Raw genomic sequence first — 24,682 nt, 5'->3', positions numbered from 1 at the left:
ACCTAACTATCTCCTTAACAAAGCGTCTAGCCAAGGTGGGTGCATCATCCGTCAGATTTCCTGGTATAAAGTGTGCCACCTTAGTGAGTTTGTCAATTACCACCATTATTGCATCATGCCTAGAAGGTGACATGGGTAACCCTTGTACAAAATCCATGCTAATAACTTGCCACTTATGTTGAGGTACATCGTGCAATTGCAACAATCCAGCTGGGTGTCTATGTTCTGCCTTTACTCTTTGACACTCCAAACATTTAGCTACATACTTGACAATATCGCTCTTCAACCCTTGCCAAAAGTATAGCTTCTTTAGATCTGCATAAAGTTTGTTAACTCCTGGGTGGCCTGAATAAGGGGCATTGTGAGCCTCCGACAAGACTACTTCCCTTAAATTCCCTGAATTAGGAATATAGATTCTATTATTGTATCTGAGCAACCCATCTTCATCTAATGTATACCCTTCGACCTTAGGATCGGTCGGGTTGTGTCTTATAGTTAATTTGACTTGCTCATACCATGGGTCATGTCCTTGTTCATCCATTACTTGCCTTTTGAAAGAGGTTTTGAAGGTTGCTATAGTCATCAAGTGTCTCCTCCTACTTAAGGCATCTGCCACCCTATTTTCTTTTCCCTTAATATATTCAATTTCAAAATCATATTCACTTAGAAACTCTAACCACCTTCTTTGTCTGGCATTTAAGTGAGGTTGGGTAAAGATGTATTTTAGTCCTTGGTTATCTGACTTAAGCTCAAAGGGCTTCCCTAGTAAGAAGTGTCTCCATTTTTGCAGGGCATGCACAATTGTTGCCAACTCTAAGTCATGGGGTGCATAATTGACTTCATGAGTCTTTAGCTTCCTAGATTCGTAGGCCACTACCCCTTCATCTTGGACAAGTACTCCTCCTAACCCTTCAATAGAAGCATCTGTTATGACTGTGAAGTGTCCATTTGGATCTGGTACCTTTAGAATGGGTGCTGAAGTTAGTTTTCCCTTCAAGATTTGAAATGCCTTATCACTTTGCTCGGTCCATACAAACCTTTTGCCCTTCCTTTGCAACGAGGTGATGGGGTTTGCTATCTTAGAGAATCCTTCCACAAACCTCCTATAGTAACTTGCTAGCCCCATAAAGCTTCTTACCTCCGAAACATTCTTAGGGATTGGCCATTCTACTATCGCCTTTATTTTATCTGGGTCGACTGCTATTCCTTCCTTTGATATTATATGCCCAAGATAGTGAATCTTTTCCTCAAAGAAGGCACATTTGGACAATTTTCCATATAACTTATGTTCTCTCAATCTTTGCAAAACAATTTGTAGGTGCACTAAATGTTCCTCTTCATTTCTAGAGTAAATCAATATGTCATCCAAAAATACCAAAACAAATTTATCCAAGTAGTCATGGAATACACTATTCATTAGGTTCATGAATGCAGCTGGGGCATTAGTTACTCCAAAAGGAACTACTGTGAATTCATAATGTCCATACCTCGTCCTGAAAGCTGTCTTCGGAATGTCTTCTTCCTTAATTCTGAGTTGATGATACCCTGACCGGAGATCTATCTTTGAGAAAACTGCCGCTCCTTTCATTTGGTCAAAAAGGTCCTCTATGCGAGGTAAGGGATACCTATTCTTTATGGTGACTTTGTTCAACATCCTATAGTCGATGCATAGCCTTAAGGTTCCATCCTTCTTCTTAACAAATAAAACTGGCGCTCCCCATGGTGATACACTTGGCCTTATTAAACCCTTAGCTAAGAGTTCCTCTAATTGCATTTTGAGCTCTTGTAATTCGGTTGTGTTCATCCGGTAAGGTGCCCTTGATACTGGTTCAGCTCCTGGGAGTACTTCGATAGAAAAGTCAAACTTTCTCTTAGGGGGTAAACCGGGTAGTTCTTCTGGAAAAACATCCTTAAACTCCTTTAAGAAAGGGGTATTTTCAAATGTTGGTGTATTTTCCTCCTTTCCTTCATCAATTTCAACCATAAAGATTTGTCCCCCTCTTCTCCTTTCCTTCTTTAATTGCATTGCTGAGATAGTTTCTATATTAATGGGTTTAAACTTTCCTTGGATTTTGACCCTTTTCCCCCCATCATCCAAACATTCAACAACTTTGCTATAACAATCTACATTAGCTTGATGGTCTGCTAACCAACTCATTCCCATAATTACATCATATAATCCTAGGGGTGCCACATAGAGATCTACCCTTGTTTCGAACTCAGGGAATTGTACCCTTGCCCTCGGTAAACACATAGTTACTTCCCTAGTTGCCTTATCCCCATATTGAACCATCCATGATGACTCCATTTGATTAACTTTTAATGCATATTTGTTTACTAATTCAGGTGAGATGAAACATTCAGATGATCCGGTGTCAATTAGAATTGATAATGGTTGTTCAAATAGTGTACCTGTAGTTTCCACGGGAACATTCTGGTATCTTCTTCTTTGGTTCCTAACCGCTGCATGAATCCTCTGTTGGGGACCTTGTTGGGGTTGATTGGCCCTAATTTGTCCTTGCATCCTGGGGCACTCTCTAGCAAAATGGTTTTCCCCACACATAAAGCATCCACCTGGAGGACCTCTCCTACCTTGATTTCTAGGGGGATCATTCCTTGTTTCATTTCCCCTGGGTGGATAAGTTATCCTGTTCTGTTGGTCATTCCTGTTATAGTTGCCCCTGTTATTATTGCCCCTGTTATTATTGCCCTTGTTATTATCATTTCCATTCCTCTGATATTGATTAGGCGGTGGTCTCCTTTCGGAAGAGTTATTCCTTTGACCCTTGTTGAAATTAGTGTTTCCATTGAATTCTTGCTTCCTTTTAAATGAGTGGTTCCCATTATAGTTCCGTCCTGCTAGTGTTTGAATCTTCCTCTCTTGCCTTAGGGACTTTTCAAGTACTTCATTCATATTTCTGGGTCCATGCATATCAACCTCTGCCCCTATGTTGGTATTCAGCCCCAAAATGAATTTCCTTGCTTGGCCTTCTTCATCCTTTTGGTACATAGGCACATATTTAAGCAACTTGGCGAACTTATCCCAATATTGTTGAACAGATAGGGGCCCTTGACGTAGATTATGGAATTCTGTCACTTTCTCATCAAAGAACAATTGAGGGAGCCACCTATCTTGAAAATGGTGAACAAATTGATCCCATGTGATCGTATCCCTATTATACCCATTTTGTTCCTTGGTGTTGGTCCACCAACTAGCCGCCTCCCCTGTGAGTTGATAGGAGCCCCATAAAGCCTTGGTTGTTTCGCTAAAATCTCTTAGCTCAAAATATTTTTCCATTTCATTTAGCCAATTCTCAGCCCCTTCACCAATCTGCCTCCCATCGAACTTAGGAGGGGTGATTTTCTTTAAATCCTTGGAGAGTTCCAATATGTTATTTTCCTTTCCATTACCCATCACATTTCCTTGATTGCTACCAGGGTTTCCATTCTCGGTACCACTTCTGTTCTCATAGTCATTCTGCCTTTCCCTAAGGTCCTGCAGTGATTGTTCCAAGAAGTTGATTTTATCTCTTTGTTCGGTTAGAAGGTCGATTATAGCTTGGACCCCATCTCCGTTATTCCCTGGGTTGTGTCGAACCTCTTCATGATCTTCCTCATGGTTTCCTTCATGGTTTTCCTCATGGTTTTCCTCATGGCTTACCTCCCTTTGACTCCTAGTACGTCTTCCATTACCCCTTCCTCTTCCTCTTCCTCTTCCTCTTGTCATTCTAGGTTTTACCTGAAAGTTAAATTATGTAGTTAGTTTTTTTTTCCTTTTTTGTAGAATAAAATTTAATTTCTATTATTGTAAAACATTCCCCTAGTTGAATAAATTGAAGTGAGCACAAGGCCTAGATTTGAACCTTTGCTCTGATACCACATGTAATAACCCACCAAAATTGATTCAACAAAAATTGAGTATTATTTTTTTTTTTCTCATTATGTTTTATTCAATTGCATACTCTGGGCATCCATCCAATTAGGATTAGGCATTCATCCATTCGGGATGAGCTTCTAACCATACGGGTTAGGCAATTGTCCATACGGGACGTAAAATTCCATCTATCCAATACGGGATAGGCATCTACCCATACGGGGTAGGCATCCATCCAAACGGGATAGGAGATGCTCTGGCCAGAGACTTAGACTCATCGGGACCATTCGGATCCTGAGCCACTCACTAAGTACTACACTCTTCTAACAAGAATGCACCGAGGTCGCCGTCCTTAGGAGTAATTAAAAATAATACAAGCTTGAATTCCGCCTCGGAATTTGGCTTAAAGCCTCGGGAAGTCAAGCGAATCCATACGGGATTCCTTCCGAGTATGCATTGAATTAAATTAAATTTGATTATCTTATCTTTCAATTAGGATTCTTACTCAACCAAGCCTAGACCCTACCCACGAACGCCTGAGTATGAGGGACAACTCCGTCCCAAGACTGCCTACATACCCGCTTCGGCACGGGATCAAGGCGTAAAGTATGTAGTTCTATTTTCTAATCTATGGTTTGATGTAAACTGATTTGTGGGTACGCAACCCTTTCTAGGGTCAGTGTCCCAGATAGTTTCTCTGCGGTTGCTACCCACGATGATAGCGCTTAAGCGAAGGCTCAAAATGGCCTATTGCTTGTGGCCTAAACAAAATAACTAGACCCTAATACTTATCATGAGCGTCACCCAATTGCAAATCACCAATATCCCTTCAAGATGAAATAAATAAATAAAGAAATAAACTTCATGAGGGTATTTAACTTGACCATCCTTAAAAAGTGGTTTACTATGGTGTATCTCAACGGATGTGAAAATCATTTAAAAGTTATCTTATTAAATTATCAATCCAAGAGGGATTACCCGCCCCTTGGATTTTAACTCCCAAATGACCCTTATTACTCCCCGACGATTTATAGGGACGATGCCACAGACGTCGTTATTGCAACTTTATTAGGCGTTAAGTGCAGTAGTTCAACACGACGGCATTACCCGTAAGCGTGACCCAGAGGCACCATATATACCGAACGCTGCTAGTTTTGGTTTTCCAACTTCCTTTGTTTAGTTTTCTAACTACGAATAACAAAAATGAAAGCGTAAATAATTGAAATAACTACTTGAAGTGTAATTTGCATAATAATGACCATCACAAAACTTGCATAATAGTAATTGCATGAAAGATGTAATTATTCCATAAATAACTCGCATGCTAAGAACCATTAATGAAAGCAATTAATCTATGAGAAATTTGCATGACGTAAGAAGATTTAATGAGTCCAAAATAACGATTAAATTTAAGCATTTGTATTAATGTAAGTTAATCTCTAAAGACCAATCAAGTGTCCCAATGATTCTTAACGGGTTGAGTAACTTAATTTTAAGAGCATATAGTCTACAATTTTAAAACTTACTAAGGATAATTTAATTATGAACTTGCTACATATTAGCCCAATTTTTCTAAGTCGAAATACGATATTTTAAGTTTATAATAAAAAATTCATTATTTCCTAAATGTCGTTACTATCAAACTAAAAAAAAATTTAACTAAATAACCAATAGAAATTGACATAGAGTATTTTTATATATATAAAAAAAAAACCCAATTAAAACTTCAATTTACAAATTAGAAGGGAAAAAAAAAATTTAATTAAAATAACTTGTTTTGTTTGGTTAGTAAATAGGGTGCGGGGTGGGGACCACGGGTCCCATCACCCCTGCGGCCCTACATGCGCAGGTCCGCAGGGATGAGGGGATACCGCGGGCCCCCTCCGTACCCTGCGACGGTTTTAAAGTACCCGCCCTGCATGCTGCCGTTCCTCTACGTTGAACGCCGTGCATTATGGGTTTCTAGGGGATTTTTCTTACAATTTGAAATGATTTCTTTCTTTTTTTTTGTTATTTATATATATATATATATATATGTATATAAATATATATGTTTATATATATATATTATTTTATTTTTTTGATGCAGGAGTTATTGCATTTTCAACAGGTATAATAATAATAATAATGTTACAGATTAAATTTCAGGGACCAAATACAATGAAGCAGTAACCAGAGAGGTTCTTCTTCTTCTTTTTTTTTCCATTTCTTTTGTTCTCTACACAGGGAGATCTATTCACAGAGAAAGGAGAAAATTTGTTTGTACACAGGGAGATCTATTCACAGAGAAAAGAGAAAATTTGTTTGTACACACAAGGAGATCTATTCACAGAAAAAAAAGAGATAATTTTATTTGTACACACAGGGAAAATCTTTCACAAAGGGGAAATGTTAAACGTATTTCTACAGAGGATGAAAATTATTAGAGAGATTGATTACAGCGAGATCCTTTCGAATATACATTTCAGACTTTAAATCAATAACCAGAATACATTTCAGACTTTAAATCAATAACCAGAGAAAAGATTCTAGAGAAAAGAGATGAAGGTAGTTTTGAATTAGTTCTTCAAATCTAAAACTTAATAAGATATTTTAACGATTTAATCTGGATGAATCCAATTCTTATCGAAATTTGAAATGAATGGATCTAAATTTTTTTTTTAAAAAGGTCTGAAAACAATGAATCTAATTCTCATCAAATGACTCTAATCCCCTAAACCATTTAATCTACTTCTTATCAAAACTGAAACTAATTTTTATCAAGAATCTAAAACAATGAATCTCATTCTCATCAAACAATTTAATCTACTTTTTATCAAGAATCTGAAACAAATGAATCTCATTCTCATCAAACAATTTAATCTACTTCTTATCAAAAATTGAAACTAATTTTTATCAAAAATCTGAAACAATGAATCTCATTCTCATCAAACAATTTAATCTACTTTTTATCAAACAATTTAATCTACTTCTTATCAAAAACTGAAACTAATTCTTATCAAAAATCTGAAACAAATGAATCTCATTCTCATCAAATGATTCTAATTTCCTAAATAATTTAATCAAATCTAATCTACAACAAGAATAAGATGCACGAAACTAAGTTTGAAAGAACCTGGGTGCTTGAAAATGGTGTAGAGTCTTCCTTGATCCTCCAAATTTGAAGAGACGTCCTCCCAACAAAATCTTAGCTGAAAATGAAAATTGACTACAAAGGAAAATTTTACTTGCAGAATTTCTTATGGAATAGCCAACCACCCATTTTGAAACTTGTACATCTTTTATAAAGAAATTTCAAATTCCCACTACCTAATTTTTAATTGAAAAAAAAAGAGATTCTCTCCCAATTTGGCCTCCATGCAAATTGATTAGGCTTAGTGGGAAGAGTTACATGCAGGGTGGTGGAGAAGCCTCTAGAAGCTTCTTATTCCTCCTACAACATGTGCCTTAATTTGGGTGAGGGAAATTAAATAACCAATTAAAAAATATATATATATGTATTCCATGTGTGTGTGATTTATTATTATTTATTTTATTTTTATTTATTTTTAATTCTTTTACAATATTCATTCAATAGTTTATCCAAAAGAAATATAATAGAGTTTTGTATTTAAATCAAAAGGTGATAAAGGAGGGTTGTGACATTGATAAAGCGCAAGTTCGCTGCCACTTTTAGGCTTTTTGACTCTAGTAATGGTCAAAGTCTGTGGGTTTCGATCTCGATACCTTCTTTCTCTTTCTTCTTTTTTTCTTTCTTCTTTCTTTCTTCTTATTTTTTTGGGGTGGGTCGGGCCGGGCCGGGGGTGCATTAGAACTCATGGTCATGTAGATTGTTACATGTTTGTGGCTATTTAGTCAACTAAAATGTATGGTATATAAGGGGAGTGTTCAAAATAGCTATTAAAACGTATAGTATATAAGGGGAGTGTTCAAGATAGCCACTAAAACATATGGTATATAAAGGGAATGTTCAAGATAGTCATTAAAACGTATGAACTATGATATATAAAAGGAGTGTTCAAGATAGCTACTAAAATGTATGGTATATAACGGAAGTTTTCAAAAAAAGTTTAAGTGTCTCTTTCATATGTCATACATTTTAGTTGGCTGCATGCAAATTTCTTTGTTACACCAAACACCTTTTTACAAGTAAAGATATCTCATAGTAGAAGTAAAATGTTTTTTTTTTCATATATTGAACAAAGCAATTAAGGATTACGAAATTGAAGGTACAAAAGTAGCTAATAAACATAGTTGAACTACCAATAGTCCAACTATTAAGGCAACAAAAAACTGACAATGATTACATAAGATGCATAACATCTTTACATAGACTAAGCTTACTCTCACATTGAAACTTCATAATTTGATCTTTAATGTGTTGTATATGTTGCTCAACCCTGGCATTCTTCTTGCATAAAGTTTGGATCTGCGAGAAAAGAGAGACCACCTAAAGAAATATTTCAGAGTAAAGCCTTAGAGTATTAGTTACATGATGATAATTGTTAGAAAACACTACAGAACATTTGTTCTTCCATATATTCTTTAAAACCACTTGTTGAGTAGAATCAGCAATATCATCATTATGCATGCCAAAACCAAGAATAGCTTCTTTCCAACTCAAATCATGATGAAAAAAAGCAGAAAAGTCTTTAAACATTGCAAACCATTGCCTTTTAACATATAAACAATCCCAAAATATATGCCTCAAACTTTCAATGCCATTATAGAAAGGACAATTAGCTGGTTGGACCATAATACATTTCAATCTATCTCCCATGGGTAGTTTGTAATGTAATATTATCCATGCCAGCACTTGGGTATCGAAGTCAACTTTAGATTTCCATACTTGAACACTAAATTTGATCCAAATTTTGGAACTAAATCTGCATTTCCACTATTGGTTCAAACGAGGAGTAGGGTGCCAACTAAGAAGTAACTGGAAATAAATTTTCTTGAGAGGAAGGTGGTTGAAGTGACTAGAAGACAACCATTTCCAATCTTAAAAAAAGTAACACTCTTGAGGTATAAAGCTTCATAGTCAACTCGAGAGGAACTAATGACTAAACAAAAATAAGAAATTGTTCATATTTACTATTAAGCCCATAATGGATTTTTATCTTATTCCATGAAGCCCAACCAAGAATTTCAAAATCTCAAATATCTTTAAATTGTCTTTTATCCCCTTTTTGAATAAGTAATATGCATATCTAGGGAAGCTCGTGGCCAATGGCTGGCTATGATAATTAATAAGTCTATTCCACCAAATTGAAGTTGAAGCAAAACTAAAACCATGTTGTAAAGAGACCCATACCATTTCAAAAACTTACAAATTGATTGTCATGTTGACCATATGGATTGAAGAGGAAATGAAGCCCTTATTCTAAAGAAAGGAGCCATAAGCATTTTGTCAAACCAATTGACATCTTGTCATTTTGTCTTTATAGTGGCTTCTATTCAATTCATTGACGGACAAGAATTTTCCATGATTCCTCTCCACTAGCAACTCTAACAATCCATTTAGCAACAAGACAAGTCCCTTGTGTTTTGTGATTGATAAGCCCTAGACCACCTTTAATTCTTGGTTGAATGCAATGAGACCATGAAGAAGCAATGAACCCAGCATTCCCATCCCACTTGGACCACAAAAATTTATGAATTACTATATTCAATTTTTCATAACTATGCTTTGATGGTATCCAACAAGATGAGTAATACACATGGGTTGCAATAAGAATCTTATTGGCAACTTGAATTCTACCAACTAAGGACAAAAATTTATTACCAAAGTTAAATAGCTTATTTTTAAGTCTATTTAGAAACCAAACCCACATTTCAAAAAGAGAAACTCCCAAGCCAAAGGGAATGCCGAGATATATGGTGATTTCCCCATGTTTGATTTGCCTCCATTCTGTTGGTATCTAATGTGGAATAGGACTAGGCTAACTCATCAAATATCAGTTTATTCTGGGCTAAACATGAACAAGAAATTTCACAATACAAGTTTAAAATGGCTAAAGCATTGTTCAATTCCTCTTCAAAGTTATGCAAGAACACCATACTATCATCTGCAAAGTGGGAATTAATTACCACCTTATTTTGAGGAATAGAAGCTCCATTGATCAACTTCATATGGTTGGCTTTTTGGAGAAGATAACCCAAAGCGTCAGCTGTAAGAACTTATAAAAAGGGGGATAAAGGACATACATGCCTTATAGAACGTCGTATCTCAAAATAATTTGACATATTCTTATTGATAATAAGGTGTGCAGTAGCATCTTTAAACAACATTTGAACATGTTGCTGAATTTTAGGCCCAAACCCCAACCATTGCAACATTTTAAGAATAAAACTCCAACATATTATGTCGTATGCCTTGTCAAAATCTAACTTGACAACCAAGTTATTTTGGCTTGATTGTTGAGCCCATTCCATGGTTTCTCAAGCTAGCATAAGATTGTCAAGTATATATCTTCCCTTTAAAAAACCTGTTTTCTCAGCCCTCACAATCACTTGGACAATGGGTTTGATTCTGATAGCTAAGGCCTTTCCAATGATTTTATATGAAGTATTTAATAAGGTAATTGGTTGCCAACTAGCAATAGTATTCTCATTATTCCCTTTAGGAAGTGTTGGATATTGTTGATAAGTTTATTGGAATGATGTGTTGTCATTGATGTCAACATATTCCTGTGTGTTCCGGTGTCGTAGTCAGATTGGATGAGTTGGTTTGGCCAGTGTGTTGCAGATGAGTTGTTGCAAATTAAAGGGTTTTGAGATAAGTATCTCTAGTTGATTCAACTGAAGTTTCAGTGGTCGGCATGGTGATTTGATCGAGTTATGAGATCCGGTATTGAGGTTGGTTTTTAGTTGTTTGTTTTGATTAGTGTTTTGGATTATGCTCCACATTGCTCTAGAAATGCAATATCTTTGTTTGCGGATTTGGCGGTGTGTTCGGGACATTCATATGTGTCATCAATTCAGATGGCTCATGATTTGGAATTCCGCAAGTGAATCTTTCAATTTGATAGTCAATTCAGTGTGTGTTCTTGAGGTTTAGTATAATGATGATGATGATTCTAGTAAGTGGTGACGTTGCAGTTGTTGTTGTGGTAATTAATTATTCTTGTAAATGTTTCTAGATCATGTGATATCCGTGTTGATGGTCTGCATTGATCATTGTGTGTGGTATTGATCATTTTTTTGATCTGGTGGTGTTCTTCATGTTATGTGATATTCATGATGATTATAGCATGTTGTGGATGTTCAAGGTGAAATTATGGAGGTGTTTCTTGTTTGCGGTATTGATTTTGGTCCAAACTATGTCTTAGCCAACATTGTTTTGGTTTGCATGTGTTGTTGTAGCGTGTGAGGTTATATGCTTTGTAATTTGTGTTGAGGGTTGAACCAACCTTGAAATATAGGTTGATGATTTGTATAAATACATGTAATATTCATTTGAGAGATGTATCTGTGTGTGTGAACATTGATTTGATCTTCCAGTAGCAGAGGAGAAGTGCAAAGAAGTGTGAAGAAGTGTGAAGAAGTGTGAAAGAGAAGAGTTTGTGTTATGTGCTTAATTGGAACTGTAACCAATGAGGAGATGCTATTTCATCAATTGATGATCCTCTAGATATAATTTGAATGTTTTCGTAAGGCAGTGAGCCTTCCCAAGGGTTGTAGACCTTCTTGTTTTGTGATTTGAGCAATGAGCTCTAGGTAGTGTGCCTAAATGCATGTGCATTCCCCATTGTAATATTTCATTTACTCCTAACAGGGTATTATCTCATTGTGGGTGGGTTATCACCGTGGTTTTTCCCTTAACCGGGTTTTCCACATCAAAAATCTTGGTGTTATGTGTGTTATTGATGTGATGTTGATTTATGCTTTCATTGTTAATTATCAAATCTAAATTTGAGTTTAAGTTTTGTAGAGTTTGTCAGCAAATTGATTCACCCCCCCCTCTCAATTTGTTGCATTGTTGCCAACAGGAATGAGTTTAATTATGCCTTTATTGATATTAGGACCCAATGACCCATTCTCAAAGGCTTCTAAATAAAACATATAGAAATCGTTCTTAATATGGTTCCACATAACTTGATAAAATTCAGCTGGAAGACCAGAGAGCTTGGGCTTTTAGACAGTTTCATAGAGAAAAGAGTGTGCTCAAGCTCTTCCCAGGAGAGAATACAATCCAAAAATTTTCTATAGCCTAGATCAGTCATGTTAGGGATGCAATCCTGGATACTTTCTTCCAAGGCCTGCTAAATATATGTCCAATTGGAATCCTCTTTGAATAGTTGTTCATAAAAATTGTAGAATAAACTAGTAATTTGAGCATTATCAATATGATGTCCACTTTCATCCTTTAAAGAATCAATCATCTCTTTTTTGTGTTTATAATTGAGATAATTGAAGAAAAATTTAGAACCCTTATTCCAATCCTTGATCCATTGAACTTTGGTTTTGATTTTAGCACCTTGCCCTTTATAATGATCAATTTTATGCAGCTGGGTATTAGTAGCAGCTATATGATTTTGCAACAATTCATTATGTGGATCATAAGTTTAATTTTTTCTAGCCTGTTCAAGCTTCCCTTGAAGGGATTTCTCTCTACATTTACATCTCCGAGCCATTCTTCCAAAGGAATGAAGAAATTCAACAAATTGAGAAACTGCAACATACCACAAAGCAATCCAAGACTCCCCATCAAGAGGTTTGGGGATTGAATTCCAAATTTCCTCAAGGGATGAAACACATTCAGTATTTTTCAAATGAGAAACATTAAGTTTAAAGGGAAGTGAGGAGGAAGAATCCACATTTGGAGAGAAAGAGAGGCAACAAATGATTGGAAAATGGTCTAATAAAGTAGTTGAATAATCCACTTGCACATAATAATCAAAGAAAGACTTGTCCAACTAGATATTATGAGACACATAAAAATGATTCAATCTTCTCAATTTTCTATCACTACCAGGTCTACAATTAGACCAAGTAAACCAACTATTAGCATGGTCAGAAAAGTTATTATGGATTGGATCAGAGACACTGATAAAATTTTGACAATAAATCCATTTTTCAAATTCTTCTTGGGTAAGTTTAAAGTAGTTAGACCAGCTACAATCCTCATGATGCTCCACCATGTTAAAATCACCACCCAACACCCAATCAACATTAGGAATATTTCAAGACATCCAATCCCAAAGAGAAACTCTTTCTCTTGGATTGTTAGGAGCATATATGGAGCGAAATCCCAAGGGTTGTTCATTGATAAAGGGAAGGACCCAAACACAATTGTGTGAAGGGCCCTCTCCCTTATCAATCACATACTTGGAAATCCATGGAGTCAATCCAAGAATCATACCTCCACTGTGTAAGGAAAGAGAAGTGTGAAAATGCCTTCCTAAATGTCAATTTCTTAGAGGAGAGAAGAAGGGATTACTTTTAATTTTCAATTGCAGTCATTAAGATGCACATAACAAAAGACAGTGTAAACAACAAGATTCACAAGCATGGAGAAAAACACCAAATTTCACGTGGGAAAACTCTTACATGTGAAAAACCCACACACCAAAGAACTAACCACTTGTATTATAGTAAATCAAATTTACATACAAGTTACAAATTAATCACTCTGAATCAACCTCAGCTCAAGAGCATACAACATCAGGAAAAATTAGATCACACAGATTACAAGCACAACGGAGTCTGTAATTTTGCTCCAACAGAAAAATCAACTAACCAATAGACTAACTTCTCCAACTGATTGATCCAATTCCAACCACTCTGCAACCATTTCTTCAGACGTTTTATATATCTATCAAGAACACGATTCGGTTCAATTTCCATATGACTCAACTATCAGATTCTTTTGTTGTTGAAAACACAGTGTGTAATCTACACCGAATTCCAACCACATTCCTTAGACTCCACCTTGGACCAATTATCGGAATCCAATTCAACAGTAAAACTAGTTGGATGTGGCCTCCGCTGAATTCTAAAGACTTACCGGCTAATGTTCCCATTTGGACCAATCATCGACTTATCGCTACCCGATGGAAGTGTAACTCATTAGTTCTCATTGTCATCAAGCTTTATTCCACCCAATCCCCAATAGTGTTGTGTCAATGGGCCCCTCACAAGTCTATCGATAGTTGTGGTCCTTAGTGCCTCATGGGTTGGCAAGAAAAAGGATCTCCTAACTTCCTCCTTTATCCCACACTTCATCCACGGGCTTGGGAGACATTCATAGGGTGGCGGGGAAGCATGCGCCTTACCTTTTCCACTAGCTCATGCTCGATCCACGACCTTAAGAAATATCTCGCAAGATGACGAGGAGACTTCCCTCTTGTACCCCTTCTAGTCCGCAATGTTTTTACTATTTTTTGATTTCCTCATAGGTTAGCGGGGAAGACCAAGTCTCCTTTCTCTCCGCTATCATGTGACCTCAGTCGCTTTTGTCTTTTTCTTCTGTGGGGTATAAAAAGAGGTAATTTCCTTTCTTCCCCACTATCTCACACAACCTCAATGGAGCACTATAACTTTGGCTAATTAGTTGGGGTGGCATACCAAATCGAGATCACAACCAGTAAGTTTGAGACACCCATTCTCCCACTTGACAAATAAATTATTGGTATCTCCATAACATACGAGACTAAATAGAATAATGGGCTCCAAGGCCCATAGAGTTGGCAAACCATTTGAACTTATTTGTGCTCACAGATTTTGTCAACACATCTGCAATATTATTCAGAGTATCCACCTTTTCCAAATTAACCTTTCCATCTTCCACCATGTCACGAACAAAGTGGTACTGCATATCAACATGCTTCATCCTAGCATGGAAAGTGGGATTCTTCACTAAACAAATGGCACTATGACTATCACAATGAATAGAAATGTGCCCTGCATTAAACCCAACATCAGAACACAAAATCTTAATCTAAACAACCTCTTGATAGGCCTGAGTTGTTGCCATATACTCTATCTCTCTAGTGGACAAAGCAACTATAGCTTGTCGCTTTCTTATCCAACTGATTGCACACCATTCAACGTGAATACATATCCACTGGTGGATCTTTTGTTGTCAATATCCCCTACCCAATCAGAATCCACATATCCCTGAATGTTGGTAGTCCTTTGTGATCCAACCAAGTTTCCATGGTAACATAGAGAATATTGAGAAGTACCTCTTATATATCTAAACACTCTCTTCACATCATCCCAATGCGATCTTCCTAGATTTTCCATAAACCATCTTAGTACTCCCACTACTTGGGAAATGTTTGTCCTAGTATAAACCATTGCATACATTAAGCTACCAAAAATGCTTGCATAAGGCACCTCTGAGATGTCGTCCATCTTAGTAGGAGATTTTGGACAATCTTTGACAGAAAGCTTTGTTCCCTACAACACTGGAACAACTAACTGCTTGCAATCTGACATATTGAACCTCTCAAGGACAATACTAATGCAATTTCTCTGACTGAGCCAAAGCTTTCTATTCTTCCTATCCCTACTATTTCTCATCCCCAGAATATACCTAGCTACACCTATGTCTTTCATTTCAAAACATGATGACAATTGATATTTTAAATAAAAAATCATACCCTTATCATGCCCAATGAATAACATGCCATCCACATGTAGAGTAATGATGAAAATGACCATTTTCAGTCTTATAATACACACAATGATCATATTTTGACTTTACAAATCCCAATGACAACACAAAGGTGTCAAACTTCTGGTGGCACATCCTAGGTGATTGTTTTAAATCATAGAGAGATTTTTTCAACTTACAAACCAAAGATTATTTACCTTTTTCAACAAAGTGCCTAGACTAAGACATATAAATCTCTTCCTCCAAATCTCCATGAAGGAACATTCTCTTCACATCCATTTTCTCGATCTCAAAGTCATATGTTGTTGCAAGTGACAAAAGAAATCTGATAGATGTCAGCTTTGTTGCATGAGAAAAGATTTATCCATAATCAATTCCCTCTAACTGGGAATAACCTTTCATGACCAACCTAGCTTTTTACTTTCAACACTTCCATCCAAACCAATTTTCTTCTTAAATACCCATTTTTAGCCAACTGGTTTTCTACCTTCAGGCAAGGGAACTAGATCCCAGGTTTCATTCTTCTTAATGATGTCATTTCTTCATTCATGGCCTCCAATCAGGAATATAAATCAAACATTTTGATTGCCTCTTTCACAGTCCTAGGCTCATAAGTGTTAGTAATCAAAGCATAGGCACAATTTGAATCCAACATCAAATAACCATACCTATCAGGTTGTCTCCTCTCCCATGTAGACCTTCTCAATGGTTGAGGTAGAGGTCCTTGTTCTTCTTCTTGATCAAAACTTTTAGAGCTTCTTGAGCTCTCCTCTCTTTCAGGTACACATGGAGTTCATAGTTCCTCCTTTTTTGGAGTTAGAGGAATTTCAACTGCTACTTTCTCTTTCTCTATCTTTCTAGACTGCAGATCAACTGGAGTAGGTTTCACCTCTTAGAAGATCACGCTTCTACTGTATAACACCTTCTCAGTCACATAATTCCAAAGCTTGTATCATTTCACACCCAAGCCATAGCCAATGAAGATACACTTGACATCTTTGTTTTCCAATTTGGATTTATTTTACATCAAGCACATGAGCATATGCCTCATAGCCAAAGACACGAATATGTCTCAGAGAGGGCTTCTTACTAGACCATGCTTCCATAAGCATCTTATCTACCAACATTGAAGTGGGAGATCTATTTTGTAGATAACATGTCGTGGACACAACCTGCCTTTTCCATCAATGTTTTATTCAACCTTTGATCAACTCTATTTTGTTGTGGATTGTAAGGTGTAGTCTTATGCCTTTTAATTCCATGGTCTTTACAGTATTGTTCAAACTCTATAGAACAAAACTCGGTGCTATTTTTTAGTCCTTAAACATTTTATTTTCCTACCAGTCTGATTTTCAACCAAGTTTTTAAACTCTTTATACTGGTTGAACACTTCTGATTTACTTTTCAGAAAGTATACAAATGCCCTTCTCGAATAATCATCTAAAAAGGAAACATAGTATCTAGATTTCGATAATGAAGGAACATTAACTAGACCAAAAACATCAAAGTGAACATAATCCAGCAAACCAGAAGATTTATGAGGACTAGATTAAAAAGAAACATGGTGTTGCTTTCCATATATACAATATTCACAAAATTCAAATTTAAAGTTACAATCATCAAGCCCCTCCACCAGGTTTTTGTTTTTCAAAGCTTTTAAGCCCTTCTCTTCTATGTGACCAAGTCTATGATGCCATAACATCATTTTCTCTACAGGAAGTTTGACCTCCATAGAGCTTATACTGTTCTCCTTCCAGGTAGCCTTCTCTAACTTTCCAGAGGCACTATTACATTGAACAGACTGTGCATCTAGCTTTAACAGAGTACCAAGTTGTGCACCCTTGGCGAACACTATGGAGACTCTAGTCATCTTACAACCACCACCCGAGAATGAAATTTGTACACCATCATTCAGCTTACTAATAGAAAGAAAATTTCAAGCTAGACCTGGTATGTGCATTATGACATCAATATCCTTAATTCTTCCACTCAGAAACTGAATTCTGGCTCTTCCTTGGCCAATAATTTCAAGCGATGAATCACTTTCCAGGTATACCTTTCCACCATCATATTCCTCATACTTTGAGAACCATTCTCTATGAGATGTCATGTGGAATGATACACCTGAATTGATCAACCAGACATTATCAGATGTCTAAGTTGCCAAGGCAGCAATGAAGGTATCAGCATCACAATGAGAAGATTCAATGTCAAAAGAGTTCTTCTTCTTCTTCTTTTTCTCCTCTTTGCAATCCTTTTGGATATGACCAGACTGTCCATAATTCTGGCACTTCACCTTGGATTTCTTCTCAGGAGACTTTGATCTTTCCTTTGATTTGGATTTGGACTTATTGTTCTTATGCTTGCCTTTTTCCTTTGATCTACCTCGAACAATAAGAGCCTCCTTGGCCATCTCAAGAGAATTCCTGTTTGCCTCCTCCGAAAGTAACAAAGCAACCACATCTTTCATTTTGAAGGCGGTTGTTGTACTTCCAATAGCCATCACCAAATGGTCCCAAGTGTCAGGCTAGGAACACAATAGAAGCATACAATGATCCTCATCCTCAATCATTACTCCCACAGATGTCCCTTTGCTCATCTTCAAGGAGTAAAACTTCTTCCTTAGGAACAACTTATTTACCAGAGACTTTCCCTGATAAATGTCACCAAGTTTCTTCCACAGAGAAGTTGTTGTCTTCTCCTCATGAACATTCAACAGAACAAAATCTGCAAGACATAATCTAATTATCCCTTTGGCTTTCCTATATGTGGATTCCCAATCTTCTTCTTTCATGCATGGTGGTTTAGTTCTAGACCCTACAACCCAAAGGTCCTTATCCACCAATAGGTCTTTCATCTTGAGTTTCCATAACTCGTAGTTGCCACCATTGAACTTCTCAATGTCTACTCTCCCTGATGTGCTCGCCATCTTCAATCTGCAATTTCACACACAAGTTCTCTACAAAACTCCCACTACAGAATTAACACAAAAAAAGCATCCTACCTACAAGGATAACACAATTGGCTAGGCTCTAATACCACTTGTAAGGAAAGAAGAGTGTGGAAACGCCTTCCTAATTATCAATTTCTTAGACGAGAGAAGTAGGGATTACTTTTAATTTTTAATTACAGTCATTAACATGCACATAACAGAAAACAGAGTAAACAAGAAGATTCACAAGCACAGAGAAAAAGACCAGATTTCATATGGGAAAACCCTTACGAGTGAAAACCCCACACACCAAAGCACTAACCACTTATATTATAGTAAATCAAATTTGCATACAAGTTACAAATTAATTGTTCTAAATAAGTCTCATTTCAGGTAGCATACAACATCAAGAAAAATTAGATCATACAGATTATAGGCACAATCGATTCAACAATTCGGCTCCAACAGAAACATCAACCAACCAATAGACTAACTTCTCCAACCAATTGATCCACTTCCAACCACTATGCAACCATTTCTTTAGACATTTTATATCTTTGTCAAGAACACGATTTGGTTCAGTTTCCATATGGCTCAACTATCAAATTATTCAATTGTCGAAAACACGATGTGTAATCTATACCAAACTCTAACCGCTCCTCAGGCTCCATCTTGGACCAATTATCATCATCTAATTCAACAAGAAAACCAATTGGACATGGACCCCACTGAATTCTAAAGACTATTGGTTAATTTTCCCATTTGGTCCAATCATCGACTTATTGTTGCCCGATGGAAGTGTAACTCATCAGTTCTCATTTTCATCAAGCTTTGTTACACCTGATCTCTGATACCTGATAGTGTTGTGTTAATGGGCCCCTCACAAGTCTGCCAATAGTCATGGTCCTTAGTGCCTCGCAGGTTGACGGGAAAAAGGATCTCCTTGCTTCCCCCTTTATCCTACACTTCATCCATAGGCTTGAGAAAACATTCACAAGGTGGTAGGAAAGAATGTGCCTTCCTTTTCTCACTAGCTCATCCTCAATCCATGACCTTACAAAATATCTCGCGGGATGATGAGGAGACTTTCGTCTTCTACCCCCGTTGGCCCGCAATGTTTTTACTATTTTCTGATTTCCTCATCTCCTTTCTCTTCATTATACCATGACCTCAGTCAATTTTATCTTCTTCTTTTGTGGGGTACGGAAAGAGGTAATTTCTTTTCTTCCCTGCTATCATGCATGGCCTCGGTGGAATACTACAACTTCAGCTAATCAGTTGGGGTGACATACCAGATCGAGATCACAAGTGGTAAGTTTGAGACACCCATTCTCAACACATTACCCTCTTTATGAGATCTATGAATGAAAGGAGCATCTTTCCAAAGGCTGAAAAGAGTGGCATCCAAATGCTCATTACTGATTTTGACTTCTAGCAAGAATAACACATTTGTTTTCCATTTCATTAAAGTGTCTTTGACTCTAAATTTCTTATGTGGATGAGACAACCCTTTCACATTCCAAGATAGTCTTTCTATTCATGTTGAGTTGACAAGAGTGTTATCTTCATCCTGTGGCAAGACTCCAAATTGATTCTAGAAATGACAACCCCTTGTTCAAAATTCAAGTTTTCTTTTGAAATTGTTGGAGGAGACCTAGACCTTTGTCTAGGATTAGGAGAAAGAGAAATAGATCTATTGATTTTAGTAGCCTGGAAGAGGGAATACAAGATGACTCATTGGGTGTGGAAGAGGAAGAAGATGGCTCCTTCCTTTACCAAATAGTCCTCCATTAATCAAACATAGTAACATCTTGATATGATGTCTTGCCCACTAAAGGGGATATAGAATGAGAAGTACCAGACTAAGGAACCATAGCATTGGACTGGAGGGAGAGGGGGAGTTTTTAATGACTGGCTTTGGCTTCAAAATGGGATCATTAGCAATATTAGCAGAAGTGGCTTGAGTGGATGATGAAGGAGACCTATTATTCCTCATAGGGAAATCTCTAATCAAATGTCCATCTTCTCAACAAAAAAGTAGGCATCTGGCTTGTTCAAATAGACCATCAGTTGATCAAGTCCAAAACTTGGGCCAAACAATTTTATATTCTCTGGTAAGAGTTTGTTCAAATCAATTTTTGTGCAAGCTCTAGGATGAACCCTCAAACTACCAAATTTATTAGTGTTGTGTTTACACCAAATGACCTTACCCAGTTGAGCTACAATATATTTTAAGAATAGTCTAAAGGCCAAATTAAGAAATGGCAATTCCAACCACATGGGATAGCAAGAATGGGAAGGGCCTTCTAGGTGGAAGTCAAAGGTTCAAGCTTGCAAATAACAAACTTGACCGCATATGATCCATGTACCATATTTAATAACAACTTGAGCATGCTCAGTAGATTTAAACATACAGATACATACCCTTTTCCCAATCCCCTAATTGATTCAATTATTTATCCTCTATTTTCCCAATTTTGTTTCGCACATTTATAAAATTCCAACTCAGTAGGGATCCCTCTTAAGAAAAATAAAACAACAGTTTTATTTTTTTTTAAAACAATGCATTCAACAACTTCATCAGGTAACTGAAATTCTAAGGTTTTACCTTGCTCATCTCTTGTTTCTTGAATCCTTCCTTTTTGTCTATCTTGAATAGGGGTTTCCTCTACCGAGTTTGGTTGGCTATTATGTTGTCCTTCTAGCATCAACAAATCTTTCATTGCATCCTCCTCTTTGCTAGAAATTGTATCCTTCAGTAAGCCCTCTTTTTTTCTATATTTTGATGGAGGGGTATTCTTCACCAATCTTGCTTCTGATTTCATCATCATCTCTACCTTTCCTGGTAGCTCGCACTCTGATATTTTTTTGTGGCTACCCTTTACCTTCAAGTCCCAAGAGGAAGGATGCGAAAGACCAAAATGCCACACCAAGGATTTGGTGTCTAGGAAAAATCCACCAAAAACCCACCTAAATTAGCTTCAAACCCTGTAGAAATTTGTTGAGAACAAGAGCCATAGGGGAGAAACGTGTCATAACAGCTTGCCTTAGGGTTACAGTCACAAGATTTTCTCATGAGAGATTTGTTGTCAACCGTGTAACATACCACAAGTAAAATGATAATGAATTATGTTGCAATTTGAGAACAAATTTATAAATTCAGTCCTAAATCTTACTTTCTATCTATAGTTTTTTATAAGAAGGGTATTTTAGATATGGTGTGGTTATGAAGGATTTGTATAATGTGCAAACAAGAAAAGGGTTTGTTTAGTCATTTTATATTTAGTTTCTTAGATTTAATTTTATTAGTTATATTTAAGTTTTGATCATTTAATTATCTTGGATGTTATTGTGTTTGTGGTTTTGTTTTCAATATTAAAAAATTTCATCCTTTGTAACACTATCTATAAAAAAAAATTCTAAAGTTCTGGTAAATAGGATTAAGCCTTTTCTTGATGCTCTCATTAGCCATAGTCAAAAATGATTTGTCCCGAGTAGAAATTTTTTGGACATTTCTATTACTATGGATGAGGTTCTTCATTCCATGTATAAATGTCGCCAACCACGAATGGTCTTAAAGCTTGATATATCCAAGGCTTTTGATAAGGTGAACTGGGATTTTCTGCTCAAAGTCCTTAGGAAGTTTGGGTTTTGTGACAGATTGCTCAACCTAATTAAGGAATGCATCTCTATTGTCAAGTACTTAGTCTTGGTCAATGGTGTCCCCAAGGAATATTTTGGTGTAACTAGGGGGATGTGACAAGATGATCTCCTATCCCCCTACTATTCATTATTCTCACTGAAGTTCTTGGAAGAAATTTCATCACCCTGGTTAGTAATGGGGCCTTGCAAGGGGTCAAACCTAGCTCCTATTTTCCACCCATTGTTCTACAATGGTTTGCAGATGAAACTATTCTCTTTGGGGAGGCCTCGATTGTGGAAGCTTGAGAATGAAAAACCTTCCTTGATCAGTATGTGGAATCTTCTACTCAATACATAAACTATGAAAAGATTAATATACTTTTTTAATACTATTGATAAACTACAAGGCAAAATAAAAGATATTCTGGGATGCTAGACTACTGCCCTCCCAGGTACTTACCTTGGATTACCCCTCATAGTTAAGGAAGTTTCTAATACCTTTTGGAACTCTATTCTTAAAGGAATGCAAAAGAAAATTACACTCTGGAAGGGCAGACTCCTTAGTAGTGTCAGCAAGCTTCAACTCTTGGCTTTCTCTGTACAAGGGATCCATGTCTACTTCCTTTCCTTATTCAAGATCTTGGCCTCCATGGTTGAGAATCTTGAGAGGATCCAAAGGGCTTTCCTCTGGACTAGCATGGAAGAGAAGAAGAGGTTGGCCTTGGTTGGATGGAACTAGGTTTTCTATCCAAAAGATAAGGGAGGATTGGGAATTAGGAAAATATAATAATTTAACAAATCCCTCATGGCTAAAACTAGATGGAAACTGGCTCTCCATAAAGTTGACTGGTGTCATATTATGAGTGCTAAGTATCTTCATCACAAAAATTTCTACAAAATACTAAATTTTGTGGGGTTCCCCAGTGGTTCTAGGATCCATAATAATATTCTCAAGATCGGGAGCATTATCTCTTTGGGTTTGAAATAGCCTATTGGTAATGGGGGTAACATCCACTTTTCGGAAGATACTTCAATTGGGGACAAAAAATTGGCTTCCTTCCCCTCCCTCAATAGACTTCAAGGTTGTGTTAGAGCCTTTTTTGGGCAATGGGTTGGATCTTACCTTGCCCCCAATAATTCTTGGAAGCATATCGCCCTTTGTTGTCATAACTAGCCGCACCTGCTGTGTGATTCTATGGAGGTGCAAGACATGTTGAAACATGTCATATTTCCTTTATTTCCCTATGAGGACAAGTTCATATAGCGACTGAACCCTGGGGAGGATTTCATGGTTAAATCTTCTTATCACTGCCTTCTTAAAGATAACAACTCTCTAAATTGATGGAGGAAGGTCTGGAACCATCATCTCATTCCTAAAATCAGTTTCTTCTAGTGGAAAACTCTTCATAACAAAATCCTTACCCAAGATAATCTCATCAAAAGAGATTTCCAACTCCCTAATAGATTTGTTATGTGCAAAATGGAGGAAGACAACACCTCTCACTTGCTTCTTTATTCTAATTTTACTAGAATCCTTCAAGGGATGGTGTTCTAAAGATTGAATCTTTGTTGGACTGTGAATGAGGATTTGGTACACTTGATCATAGAGTGGAAGGGGTTGACATTTAACCCCCTTATTAGTCAGTTGTGGAGGAAAATCCCACCCCATCTCAAATGGAGTATTTGGAAAGAAAGGAATAATAGGATCTTTCGAGGTGTGGAGAACCTTGTTGATATGGTTTTTAGGTCCTTCCTCAATCTCCTATTGGAGAATATCTCACTCACATCAAGCCCTCTCCTAATCCCCCTTCCCATTTGGATGTTGAAGTGGCCTTGCATTGGCACTTTCCCTACTCCTATGCAACCTTTGATAATACCAAGCAAATAATGAGGATGAACACTAAATGGAAGCCACCTAGACATGGCTGGTACAAATTGAACTTTGATGGTGTTGCTACATAGTCCTAGGGTTTGGTTGCTACTGGGGGAGTCCTAAAATTACATCTTGGTGAATTAGTAGTTGCCTACACTAGTAATTTGAATGGTTGCACTAGCTAACTGAGAGCACTTGGTGATAAAATTGTGGGTCAGAGAGTGTATGTCCATTATTCTCTCTAAAGCTACATCGCCAAAAATGTGTGGATGTTGTATAGGAGGTGGAGGAGGAATAGAAGGAGGGAGAATATATGGAACTTGTACCACTTGAATTTCCCCATGTCTATCCTAAGGAATACCTCCACCAACACCTTGGAAAACTTCTCATGTAAAAGTAGTTGACATGCTTACCCAAGATAAATTTAGCACATAATTTCCTTACAAAATATTGGGGGACATCAAGATTGTTCTTGGGTGGTTTATCAAAAACCATCCCCCAACAATTCAAAAAATTATCTTTCATACCCTGATGTGTGCACCATTTAATTGAATATTTGGGCTTTCGCACATCACATGGTTGTCCATTTTTAGGATTCCTAAAAGGTGTGGCTAATTCGGATTTCAAAATTTCCAAATCCTTAACTTGGTCATATGATAAGTCATTAGCATAATGTTTTCTCATGTCTTCTCACCACTATAGAAATGCATCATGTTGGGATGCGAGGGTTTCTTCATT

The sequence above is a fragment of the Cryptomeria japonica genome, chromosome 2 (assembly GCF_030272615.1).
Source record: "Cryptomeria japonica chromosome 2, Sugi_1.0, whole genome shotgun sequence".
Lineage (NCBI taxonomy): Eukaryota > Viridiplantae > Streptophyta > Pinopsida > Cupressales > Cupressaceae > Cryptomeria > Cryptomeria japonica.
The sequence above is the reverse complement of the archived record's forward strand: the minus strand, read 5'-3'. Positions refer to the sequence as shown.